We start from the raw sequence: 14,157 nt of genomic DNA, 5'->3' as shown, positions 1-14,157 counted from the left end.
GACTCGGCTTGTTCACCACTCTTGTTGCTCACGGTGTCGCCGTGGGCAACTGCCCCTTTTCCCTTGCTTCTGTATACCCTTGTCTGTTTGTCTGTCGTGCACTTATTGAGCGTAGGGACCATCGCCCAGTTGTACCCCGTCGCCTAGGGCGGGTTGTTGCAAGTAGGCAGGGACTGAGTGGCGTGTAGATTAGGGCTCACTTGTCTGTTTCCTTACCCCCATCATTACATATATACAAGAAGATGTATAACTTATACCAGCTTTACATATATAATAATATCCAGAAGATGCCCAGGTTATACCAGCATGCTCCATGTCATTATATACAAGAAGATGTATAACTTATACTAGCTGTACATATATAATTATATACAGAAGATGCCCAGGTTATACCAGCATGGTCCATATCACTATATACAAGAAAATGTTTCTAATTCCAGCTTTACATATATCATTATAAAACAGAAGATGCCCATGTTATACCAGCATGATCCATATCTGTAATGACGGGGGGTAGGGAAACGGACAAGTGAGCCCTAGTCTACCCGCCACTCTGTCCCTGCCTACTTGCAACGACCCGCCCTAGGCGACGGGGTACAACTGGGCGGCGGTCCCTGCGCTCAGTAAGTGCGCGACAAACACGACAAACATACAAGGGAATACAAGCAAGGGAAAGGGGCAGTTGCCCACGGCAACACCGTGAGCAACCAGAGTGGTGAACGAGCCGAGTCAAGCCAGGAGTGTGCGAGGTACCAAACGAAGAGCAGAAGAGTAGTCAGTAAGCCAGGGTCTGTATGGAGCAGGAACAAAATAGAAGGAGCTGTAGCTGGGCCAGGAAACCACACGAAAAGAATCACAAGCACCGAGGGACAGGAAGGGCAGGCTTAAATAGACCGAGGGCGGGAGCTAGCTGAGTCTGGCCAGGTTGCGATAGGCTCTCCCACTCCTAAGCCTGCCAGCCTGAGTGGTGGAAGCTGGAGTCAGTTTCAGGGATGTAGATTCAGGTGCTGACTGATTAATTATGGGAGTTAACCCCGAAGCTGTGCCTGGCAGATCCTTTACAGTACCCCCCCTTTTATGAGGGGCCACCGGACCCTTTCTAAGTGGACCTGGCTTAGTGGGGAAACACAGGTGGAACCTCCTGACCAATACCCCAGCGTGAACATCCCGGGCGGGTACCCAAGTCCTCTCCTCGGGCCTGTATCCTCTCCAATGGACCAGGTACTGGAGGGAGCCTTGGACCATCTTGCTGTCCACAATCTTGGCCACCTCGAATTCCACCCCCTCAGGGGTGAGGACGGGAACAGGAGGTCTCCTCGAGGGAGCCAAGGACGGGGAGCAGCGTTTAAGGAGGGAGGCATGAAACACGTCGTGTATACGAAAAGACGGGGGTAACTCCAGCCGAAAGGAGACAGGATTGAGGACCTCAATGACCTTATATGGCCCAATAAACCGGGGAGCAAACTTCTTGGACGGAACCTTGAGACGCAAGTTCCTAGACGACAACCACACCAGATCCCCGACCATAAACAGGGGGTTAGCAGAACGTTTTCTATCAGCCTGAGTTTTTTGTACGCTCTGGGACGCCTCTAGGTTCTTCTGAACCTGGGCCCAGACTGTGCACAGTTCCCGATGAACGACCTCTACCTCGGGATTGTTGGAACTACCAGGTGAAACGGAGGAGAACCGTGGATTAAACCCAAAATTACAGAAAAAGGGGGAGACCCCTGACCAGTTACTGACCCGGTTATTAAGGGAAAATTCGGCGAGGGGAATGAATGAGACCCAATCATATTGACAGTCAGAGACAAAACACCTTAAATATAGTTCTAGAGATTGATTAGTCCTCTCAGTTTGGCCATTGGTTTCAGGAAGGAAGGCAGAGGAGAAGGACAGATCAATCTCCAACTTCATACAGAAGGCTCCCCAAAACAATGAAACAAATTGTACCCCTCTGTCCGAAACAATATTGACAGGGACCCCATGGAGACGCAGGATGTGTTTGACAAACAAGGTAGCCAACGTCTTGGCGTTGGGTAGTTTCTTGAGGGGCACAAAGTGGCACATCTTACTGAAGCAGTCTACTACCACCGACTTGCCTTGGGATGGAGGCAAATCGGTGATAAAATCCATGGAGATATGTGTCCAAGGTCTCTGGGGAATGGGCAATGAATGCAGTAAGCCCGCTGGTCGGGACCTGGGAGTCTTGGACCTAGCACAAACCTCACAAGCGGTGACGTAGGCCTTAACGTCTTTAGGCAACCCAGGCCACCAATAGTTTCTAGTAATGAGGTGTTTGGTATCCAGGATGCCTGGATGACCAGATAGTGCGGAGTCATGATTTTCCCTAAGTACCCTTAGCCGGAATTGCAGGGGAACAAACAGCTTGTTCTCAGGAAGGTTCCCGGGAGCTGAACCTTGATCAGCAGCAATTTCAGAGACTAAATCAGAATCGATCGAGGAAATGATTATACATGGAGGCAAAATACAAGCAGGATCTTCCTCCGAAGGAGGGCTGGCCATGAAGCTACGCGACAGTGCATCAGCCTTAATATTTTTAGACCCAGCCCTATAGGTAACCAAAAAATTGAATCTGGTAAAAAATAACGCCCATCGAGCTTGTCTCGGGTTTAGCCTCCGGGCAGATTCTAGGAAAACCAGATTCTTGTGGTCGGTAAGGACCGTTACCTGGTGCCTAGCCCCCTCCAGGAAGTGGCGCCACTCTTCAAATGCCCATTTAATGGCTAAGAGTTCGCGGTTGCCAATATCATAGTTACTCTCAGTTGGCGAAAACTTCCTGGAGAAGTAGGCACAGGGGCGGAGATGGGTGAGGGACCTGGTACCCTGGGACAAGACAGCCCCCACTCCCACCTCAGATGCGTCAACTTCCACGATAAATGGCTCCATTTGGTTGGGCTGAACCAGCACCGGGGCCGAGATAAAGCACTTCTTAAGGACCTCAAAAGCCTGGACAGCCTCAGGAGGCCAGTGGAGGAGATCAGCTCCTTTGCGAGTGAGGTCCGTAAGAGGCTTAGCGATGACCGAGAAGTTAGCAATAAATCTCCTGTAATAATTAGCGAACCCCAAAAAACACTTCAGGGAGGCAGGTTGGACCCATTCCGCCACAGCCTGAACCTTGGCGGGGTCCATGCGGAATTCATGAGGAGTGAGGATTTGACCCAAAAATGGTATTTCCTGTACCCCAAACACACATTTTTCGGTTTTGGCAAACAGTTTGTTTTCCCGAAGGACCTGGAGCACCTTCCTGACATGCTCAATGTGGGAGGACCAGTCCTTGGAAAACACCAGTATGTCATCAAGGTACACTACAAGAAATATCCCCAGGTAATTTCTCAAAATCTCATTTATGAAATTCTGGAAGACCGCAGGGGCATTACACAACCCAAAGGGCATGACGAGGTATTCGAAATGGCCTTCGGGCGTGTTAAACACAGTCTTCCACTCATCCCCCTCTTTGATGCGGATAAGGTTATACGCCCCCCGTAGATCCAACTTAGAGAACCATTGGGCCCCCTGAACCTGATTGAAGAGATCAGGAATCAAAGGAAGGGGATACTGGTTCCTTACCGTGACCTTATTCAGGCTACGGTAGTCAATGCATGGCCTAAGACCACCATCCTTCTTCCCTACGAAGAAGAAGCCAGCACCTACCGGAGAAGTAGAGGGACGAATGTAACCCTTGGCCAGGCATTCCTGGATATACTCTCTCATGGCTTCACGTTCGGGACAAGAAAGATTAAATATCCTACCCTTAGGAAGCTTAGCTCCTGGTACCAATTCGATAGCGCAATCGTATTCTCTATGAGGAGGTAACACTTCGGAGGCCTCCTTAGAGAAAACATCAGCGAAGTCCTGAACAAACTCGGGTAGCGTGTTCGCCTCCTCAGGGGGAGAAATAGAATTAACAGAAAAACATGACGTAAAACATTCATTACCCCATTTGGTTAGCTCCCCAGTATTCCAGTCAAACGTGGGATTATGCAACTGCAACCAGGGAAGACCTAGAACCAAATCGTACGATAATCCCTGCGTCAACAGTACAGAGCACTGCTCCAAATGCATGGAGCCAACAAGGAGTTCAAAAACAGGGGTATGCTGTGTAAAATAACCATTAGCAAGAGGAGTGGAGTCGATACCCACTACCGGGACAGGTTTAGGCAAATCAATCAGAGGCATAGCAAGAGACATAGCAAATTCCACAGACATGATATTAGTAGAGGACCCTGAATCCACGAAGGCACTGCCGGTAGCAGACCTACCACCAAAAGAGACCTGAAAGGGAAGCAAGATCTTAGTACGTTTCCTATTTACGGGAAATACCTGTGCGCCCAAGTGACCTCCCCGGTGATCACTTCGGCGCGGAAGTTCTCTGGCTACATTCTTACGCTTAGGACAGTTGTTCACTTGATGCTTGTCATCCCCACAGTAAAAGCAGAGACCATGCTTCCTGCGGAATTCTCTACGTTGTTGGGGGGACACGGAGGCCCCGAGTTGCATAGGTATCTCTGAGTCTTTTGGGGAGGAACGAAGCAACGGAACTTCGGGAGGCATCATGGGGGAGTCGGAGGAGAAAACACATAAACGTTCACATTGTCGTTCCCTGAGATGTCGGTCAAGTCGTACCGCTAAAGCCATAACCTGGTCTAGGGAGTCAGAAGAGGGATAGCTAACTAGCAGGTCTTTCAGGGCATTCGACAGACCCAACCTAAACTGGCACCTTAAGGCAGGGTCATTCCACCGAGAAGCTACGCACCACTTCCTAAAGTCAGAACAATACTCCTCAACAGGTCTCTTACCCTGACGTAAGGTCACCAGCTGACTCTCGGCAAAGGCAGTCCTGTCAGTCTCGTCATAAATAAGTCCGAGAGCAGAAAAGAAACAATCAACAGAGGAAAGTTCAGGGGCGTCAGGAGCCAAGGAGAAGGCCCACTCTTGGGGCCCTTCCTGGAGCCGGGACATAATTATACCCACCCGCTGGCTCTCAGAACCTGAGGAATGAGGCTTTAAACGAAAGTAAAGCCTACAACTCTCCCGAAAGGAGAGAAAAGCCCTCCGGTCCCCTGAGAACCGGTCGGGCAACTTGAGGTGGGGTTCAAGAGGTGAGGTGAGGGGAACTACCAAGGTAGCATCAGGCTGGTTGACCCTCTGAGCCAGGGCCTGGACCTGTAGGGAGAGACCCTGCATTTTCTGAGCCAGGGTCTCACGGGGGTCCATAGTGGTGTCAGGGACCAGGGTAGACTAGGTATGGGCTTGTGATTATGTAGTGACGGGGGGTAGGGAAACGGACAAGTGAGCCCTAGTCTACCCGCCACTCTGGCCCTGCCTACTTGCAACGACCCGCCCTAGGCGACGGGGTACATCTGGGCGGTGGTCCCTGCGCTCAGTAAGTGCGCGACAAACACGACAAACATACAAGGGAATACAAGCAAGGGAAAGGGGCAGTTGCCCACGGAAACACCGTGAGCAACCAGAGTGGTGAACGAGCCGAGTCAAGCCAGGAGTGTGCGAGGTACCAAACGAAGAGCAGAAGAGTAGTCAGTAAGCCAGGGTCTGTATGGAGCAGGATCAAAATAGAAGGAGCTGTAGCTGGGCCAGGAAACCACACGAAAAGAATCACAAGCACCGAGGGACAGGAAGGGCAGGCTTAAATAGACCGAGGGCGGGAGCTAGCTGAGTCTGGCCAGGTTGCGATAGGCTCTCCCACTCCTAAGCCTGCCAGCCTGAGTGGTGGAAGCTGGAGTCAGTCTCAGGGATGTAGATTCAGGTGCTGACTGATTAATTATGGGAGTTAACCCCGAAGCTGTGCCTGGCAGATCCTTTACAATATCACTATATACAAGAAGATGTATAACTTATACTAGCTGTACATATATAATTATATACAGAACATACCCAGGTTATACCAGCATGCTCCATATCACTATATACAAGAAGATGTATAACTTATACCAGCTGTACATATATAATTATTTACAGAAGATACCCAGGTTATACCCACATGGATCCTTTTTACTATATACAAGAAGATGTATAACTTATACTAGCTGTACATATATAATTATATACAGAACATGCCCAGGTTATACCAGCATGCTCAATAACACTATATACAAGAAGATATATAACTTATACCAGCTGTACATATATAATTATATACAGAACATGCCCAGGTTATACCAGAATGCTCCATATTACTATATAGAAGAAGATATATAACTTATACCAGCTGTACATATATAATTATATACAGAAGATACCCAGGTTATACCAACATGGCCCATATCACTATATACAAGAAGATGTATAACTTATACCAGCTTTACATATATAATTATATAAAAAAGAATCCCAGGTTATACCAACATGCTCCATATCACTATATACAAGAAGATGTATAACTTATATCTGCTGTACATATATCATTATATACAAAAGAATCCCAGGTTATACCAGCATGCTCCATATCAATATATATGGGAAGATGTATAACTTATACCAGCTGTACATATATAATTATATACAGGAGATACCCAGGTTATACCAGCATGCTCCATATCACTATATACAAGAAGATGTATAACTTATACCAGCTGTACATATATAATTATATACAGAAGATACCCAGGTTATACCAGCATGCTCCATATCAATATATATGGGAAGATGTATAACTTATACCAGCTGTCCCCCTGGTTGATCAACTTAGCCTTCATCTGTATTAGGGTTAGCTTGTGTGTTGGAGGCACCCAGGAGCCGCTGTAAGCCGAGCTTTTAGTCCAACTGACTGACAGCTTTTATGCATAGTGGATACATAGAAGCTTCAGTGCTAAAACTTATTATAAGCACATTTTAAATTCATTTTTATTAAGAAATGTTTTTTACTTTTTGAGATACAGCTTCCATGTATCCTGTATACATAGAAGCTATATCTTGCCGTCAAAGCCGATTTCGTCAAGTCAGCTGCACTGATGGCTCGGCAGAATGCTGGTCCTGCCTCTAACATGCAGGATTCAGCTAATAACAATCACATTTAAGTTCATGTGATCGTTATTAGCTGGATCCTGCGTGTCAGAGAGCCTGCACCGGAGCCGTCAGTTCAGCCGACCTGACGGAATCGGCTTTGACAGCAAGATACAGCTTTATGTATACAGCATACACAAAAGCTGTATCTCAAAAAGTTCATTTATTGACATAAAAATCCATTTAAAAAGTTGCTTATTATCAAATAAATCATTGGTTACAAAACAAATGTGCTACAAAAGTGAACAGAGCCCTTACACTTTTTTAACCCCTTCCCTCTTTGGCCACTTTTGACCTTTTTGACAGAGCCTCATTTTTCAAATCTGACATGTTTCACTTTATGTGGAAATAACTTCGGAATGCTTTAACCTATTTTAACCGATGGTTTTCTCGTGACACATTGGACTTTATGTTACTGGCAAAATTTGCTCGATACATTCAGTATTTAAATGTGAAAACACCAAAATTTTGCAAAAAATTGCAAAAATTATCATTTTTCTAAATTTAAATGTATCTGCTTGTAAGACAGGCAGTTATACCACAGAAAATAGTCACTAATTAATATCCCCCACATGTCTACATTAGATTGACATCGTTGTTTGAACATCCTTTTATTTTTCTAGGACGTTACAAGGCTTAAAACTTTAGCAGCAATTTCTCACATTTCCAAGAAAATTTCAAAAGGCTATTTTTACAGGGGCCAGTTCAGTTGTGAAGTGGCTTTGAGGGCATTATATATTAGAAACCTCCAAAAAGTCACCCCATTTAAAAAACTTCCCCCCTCAAAGTATTCAAAACAGCATTTAGAAAGTTTCTTAACCCTTTAGACGTTTCACAGGAATAAAACCAAAGTAGAGGTGAAATTTACAAATTTCATTTTTTATTGTTGCAGAAATTCATTTTTAATCTATGTTTTCTGCAAAACAGAAAGTTTTATCAGAGAAACACAACTCAATATTTATTGCCCAGATTCTGCAGTTTTTAGAAATATCCCACATGTGGCCCTAGTGCGCTAATGGACTGAAGCACCGTCCTCAGAAGCAAAGGAGCATCTAGTGGATTTTGGGCCTCCTTTTTATTAGAATATATTTTAGGCACCATGTTGGGTTTGAAGGGCTCTTGCGGTGCCAAAGCAGTGGAAATTCCCAAAAAGTGACCCCATTTGGGAAACTACACCCCTTAAGGAAATTATCTAGGGGTATAGTGAGCATTTTGACCCCACAGGTTTATTGCAGATATTATTGGAAGTAGGCCATGAAAATGGATATCTACATTCTTTAGAAGAAAATGTAGGTTTAGCTAATTTTTCTCATTTCCACAAGGACTAAAGGAGAAAAAGCACTGCAAAATTTGTAAAGCAATTTCTCCCGAGTAAAACAATACCCCACATGTGGTCATAAACGACTGTTTGGACACTCGGCAGGGCTTAGAAGGGAAAGAGCGCCATTTGGCTTTTGGAGATCACATTTAGAAGGAATGGTTTGCGGAGGCCATGTCACATTTGCAAAGCACCTGAGGGACCAAAACAGTGAAAACGCCCAAAAAGTGACTCCATTTAGGAAACGACACCCCTTGAGGAATTCATGTATGGGTGTAGTGATCATTTTGACCCCATAGGTGTTTCATAGAATTTATTAGAATTGGGCAGTGAAAATAAAAACAATCACTTTTCTTCAATAAGACTTAGCTTTAGCTCAAAATTTTTCATTTTCTCAACAAATAAAGGAAAAAAAGAACCCCAACATTTGTAAAGCAACTTCTCTGGAGTACGGCAATATCCCATATATGGTCATAAACTGCTGTTTGGGCACATGGCAAGGATCAGAAGAGAAGGAGCGCCATTTGGCTTTTGGAGCACAGATTTTGCTGGATTGGTTTCTTGACACCATGTCACGTTTGCAAAGCCCCTAAGGTACCAGTACAGTGGAAACTACCCAAAAGGGACTCCATTTGTGATACTACACCCCTTGAGGAATTAATCTAGGGATGTAGTGAGCATTTTGACTCCACAGGTTTTTCATAGATTTTATTTGAATTGGGCAGTGAAAATAAAAATTAAATTTTTTTTCTAATAAGACGTAGCTTTAGCGCAAAAGTTGTCATTTTCTCAAAAAATAAAGCAGAAAAAAACCCCCAACATTTGTTAAGCAATTTCTCCCGAGTACGGCAATACCCCATATGTGGTTATAAACTCATTTTTGGGCACACGGTAGAGCTCAGAAGGGAAGGTGAGCCATTTGGCTTTCGGAGTACAGATTTTGCTGGATTGGTTTCTGTTTGCTGTGTAGCATTTGCAAAACCCCTGTGGGACCAAAACAGTGGAAACCCTGCAAAATCCCCAAAAGTGAGCCCATTTTGGAAACTACACCCCTCAAGGTATTCAACTAGGGGTGTAGTGAGCATGTTAACCCTGCAGGTGTTTTGCATAAATTAGCGTGCACACGATAAAATGGGATTTTCATTAGATATGCCAATATGTGGGGCCCAGCTTGTGTCACCATACAAACACAGCTCTCTAATTATTATGCTGTGTTTCCCGGTTTTAGAATCATCCTACATGGGGCATTAATCTTTTGCCTGGACATTTGACAGGGCTCAGGAGTGAGAGAATACCATGCGAAATTGTGGCCTAATTTGGCGATTTACACAGAATTGGTTCACAATTGCAGAGGCTCAGATGGGAAATAATAAAATAAACCCCCCAGAAGTGAACCCATTTTAGAAACTACAACCCTCAAGGCATTTATTAAGGGGAGTATCTTCACCCCACAGGTCCTTTCCATAAATGAATGCGCTGCGGATGGTGCAAAGTAAAAATTAAAAATTTTCCCCAGATATGCCAATTCAGTGGCAAGTATGTCATGCCCAGCTTATGCCACTGTAGACACACACCCAAAAAATAGTTAAAAGGGTTCTCTCGGGTATGGCGGTGCTGTATATGTGGAAGTAAATAGCTGTTTGGGCACACTGTAGGGCTCAGATGGGTGGGAGCGCCATTTGGCTTTTGGAGCGTGGATTTTGCTTGGTAGTAGATTTGAGTATTGCTGGTGTTTCCGTTTATAATGTGGGGGTACATGTAAGCCGGGCAGAGTACATCAGGGGCATAGTCAGGTGGTATAATAATGGGGTGAACAATAATATGATCCATAGATGTGTGTTACGCTGTGAAGCAATCCTTTCTGCACAGGCCGGTGTCGCACTGATCAACGGTGTCTTTACTTATCTCCATTTTGGTTTACACTCTGCACCTTTGCAGTTTGGGGAATTTTGCTGGGAAGTGTTGTCCTGGTATAATACGGGCACACTCGCTTCAAGCAGATATGTTTGGGATCTCACCTTCCTGGTACCCTAATTTTAGAGCCCCGATAAATTGCCTCTAGAAACAGACGAAATGTTTCCCTCTGATCTGCACAACCGCATATTTTTTCTTTCCTGGCTTTTTGGAGCCTTAACTAATTTTATTTTTTCATAGACGTAGTGGTATGAGGGCTGTTTTTTTTGCGGGACGAGCTGTAGTTATTATTGGTACCATTTTGGGGTACATGCGACTTTTTGATCACTTTTTATCCTATTTTTTGAGAGACAAGGTGACCAAAAAACAGCAATTCTGGCATAGTTTTTTTAGGGTTTTTTTTATACAGTGTTCACCATGCGTTATAAATTACATGTTAACCTTATTCTGCGGGTCAGTACGATTCCGGCGATACCTAATTTGTAGAACTTTTTATGTTTTATAACTTTTTGCACAATAAAATGACTTTTGTAAAAAGAATGTATTTTTTCTGTCGCCAAGTTGTGAGAACCATAACTTTTTAATTTTTTCGGTGACGGAGCTGTATGAGGGCTTGTTTTTTGCGAGACGAGCTATAGTTTTTATAGGCACCATTTTTGGATACATGCGACATTTTGATCACTTTTTATTTCAATTTTTGTAGGGCAAAGTGACCAAAAAACAAAAATTCTGGCATTATTTTTTAAGTTTTTTTTTACGCCGTTCACCGCTTGGAATAAGTAACATAATATTTTTATAGTTTAGGCTCTTACGGTCGCGGCAATACCAAATATGTATGGTTTATTTATTTTTTTCAATAATAAAAGGACTTGATAAGGGAAAAAGGGCGAATGTGTTTTATTTTATTACTTAAAACTTTTATTATATTTTTGACAACTTTTTTTTCACTTTTTTGTCACTATTTTACACTTTACTTTAGTCCCACTAGGGGACTTGAAGGTCCAACTGTCCTAATACATTGCACTACCTACGTAGTGCAATGTATTAGATCTGTCAGTCATTCACTGACAGCAAGCCGATTAGGCTTCACCTCCATGCGGGGCCTAATCGGCTTCCGTAATGGCAGACAGGAGGCCATTGTTAGGTCTCCTGTTGTCATAATAGCAGTCGGCAGTCGTGCGATTGCAGGGCACAGCTGGCGATCTGCTAGCAACCACAAAGATGCAACGATCGCTGCATCTGAGGGGTTAATGGCAGGCATCGGAGCTAGCTCCGGTTCCTGCCATTACAGGTGGATGTCATCTGTAACATACAGCTGATATCCACCGCTGATGACGCCAGCTCATCTCCTGAGCCGGCGCCATCTTGCAGGCGGCTGCTGAAGCCTTTCAGGCCACGCCTCCGGGTGGGAGCTGGAAGTTTTCCATGCTAGGCATACCGGGAGGCCAGTATTAGGCCTCCGGTTGCCATTGCAGCCACCGACACCCTGGCAATTTAATTGCTGGGGTGTCGATGAGCTGCAAACACCTTAAATGCAGCGATCACTTTTAACGGCTGCATTTAAGGGGTTAATGGCGGGGATCGAAGTTAACTTCGGTCCCCGCCATTACAGCAGGATGTCAGCTGTCAGATACAGCTGACATCCGGGGATGATGGCACCGACTCAGCTTCTGAGCCAGTGCCATGCATTTGTCGTAAGTATACGACATTTTGTGGGAAGCACTGGCTTTCCATGACGTATACTTACGACAAATGTCGGGAAGGGGTTAAAGAGCTGAACATTTTAAATGCACCCATTGGGTTATGCAAAAAACATCGGAACACCAAGGTGAACCAGCCCTACAGAGAGGGGGTGAAAAACTGGGTAATTGGCCAAGACTCCCATTTATGAGGCGGCCACTAGGGCTTAGACCCTAAGGAGCAACCTGAGAGTTGAGCATGTAAACATTAGTATTATTTAGACTTTGTAAGGAAGTATCATTTGGCATTGTATGGCAGTCTATAAGTATAAACAAGTTCATACGTATCTGTGTGTTATATGTATGCTGAGTGGGGGCCCTACTTAACTTGTTTACTAGGCCACCATTTTCTATCAAACTTTACCTACCTCAAGTACATATCAGCTGGAATGTAAATAAGGATTCTGGTAATTGGTATCATTTTTTTTTTCAAAAGTTTTGAGACAGACACAAATTTTGGTGTTCACTAAATTTGCTTCTTCAGTTTTCAAGTCATCCCTTGTCATGAAAATTAACGTAATCACAAAAACTCAATTTCCACTGCATTTCAGCCCTGCCACAAAATTACCTGCTATTATAATTTCAGTGATCTTCTCGTTAGCTCAGGAGAAAGTGTTAACAAGGACAAGGCCGCGGATATCACTCTGTCATTCTGATGAAATTATAATAGCAGACTGGTTGCTTTTAAAGGGGGATGGTGCTTGAAATCATTGTCTTCTTCTGTTAACCATGGTTACCTCCGAGGAAACACGTGCAGTCATCATTGCTTTGCATCAAAAGGGCTTTACAGTTAAGGACATTGCTGCTTCGAAGATTGCACCTAAATCAACCATTTATTGGACCATCAAGAACTTCAAAGAGAGAGGTTCAATTGCTATGAAGAAGGCATCAGGGCCCCCAAGAAAGTCCCAGGACCGTCTCCTAAAGAGGATTCAGCTACAGGATCGGTTCAACACCAGTGCAGAGATTGCTCAGTAATGTCAGCAGGCAGGTGTCAGTGCATCTGCACACACAGTGAGGCGAAGGCTTTTGGAGGCCGGCCTGGTGTCAAGAAGGGCAGCAAAGAAGCCACTTCTCTCCAAGATGAACATCAAGGACAGACTGACATTCTGCAGGAAGTAAAGGGATTGGACTGCAGAGGACTGGGGTAAAGTTATTTTCTCTGATGACGCCCCCTTCAGACTGTTTGGGACATCTGGAAGAATAATTGACAGGAAAAGAAAAAGTGAGCGCTACCATGAGTCCTGTGTCATGCCAACAGTAAAGCATCCTGTGACCATTCATGTGTGGGGTTGCTTTTCATCCATGGGGGTGGGCTCACTCACAATTTTGCCTAAGAAAACTTCCATGTATAAAAAACGATAACTAAACATCCTCCAAGAGCAACTTCTCCCAACGATCCTGGAACAATTTGGTGATGGACAATGCTTTATCCAGCATGATGGACTCATGTCACAGGGCAAAAGTGATAACTAAGTGGCTCGGTGGACAAAACATTGACATTTTGGGTCCATGGCTAGGACACTCCGCAGATCCTAATCCTATTGAGAACCTGTTGTCAATCCTCAAAAAAGCGGGTGGACAAACAAAAACACAGAAATTGTGATAAATACCAAGCACTGATTAGGTAAGAATGGGTCGTCAGTCAGGAGATTTGGCCCAGAAGCTGATATCCAGCGGGCCAGGGCGAACTACAGAAACTTAAATAAAAAAGAGTCAACACTGTAAATATTGAGTCTTTGCAAAAACTTGATGTATTTGTCAATAAAAGTTTAAAAGCTTATAAAATGCTTAGGGCCTGTTCACATGGAGTTTTTTTGCATGCAGAAAATTCTGCCTGGAAAAATCAGCTCCGGTTTATTTGAAGTGGTTTTGACGCATTTTTTTTCCGCGTTTTTTAAGATTCTTTTTCCTATTTCTTCAAAGACGAAGTGAAATTCTGCGCAAAAATTGAGACGGCAAAAAACGCGTTTATTTCCGTCTCCTATTGATTTCAATGGGGTTTTTAAAGCGGAAAACGCCTCAAGATAGGGCATGCCGCTTCTTTTTCCCGCGAGCATTTTCTCGCGGTAAAAATAACGCCTCCGACTCCCATTGAAACAATGGGAGTCAATTTCGGCCTTTTTTTGCCACGGTTTCCGTGGC

This window comes from Rhinoderma darwinii, chromosome 5 (genome assembly GCF_050947455.1).
Source record: "Rhinoderma darwinii isolate aRhiDar2 chromosome 5, aRhiDar2.hap1, whole genome shotgun sequence".
NCBI classification, from domain to species: domain Eukaryota; kingdom Metazoa; phylum Chordata; class Amphibia; order Anura; family Rhinodermatidae; genus Rhinoderma; species Rhinoderma darwinii.
Note: the sequence above shows the minus strand (reverse complement) of the source record.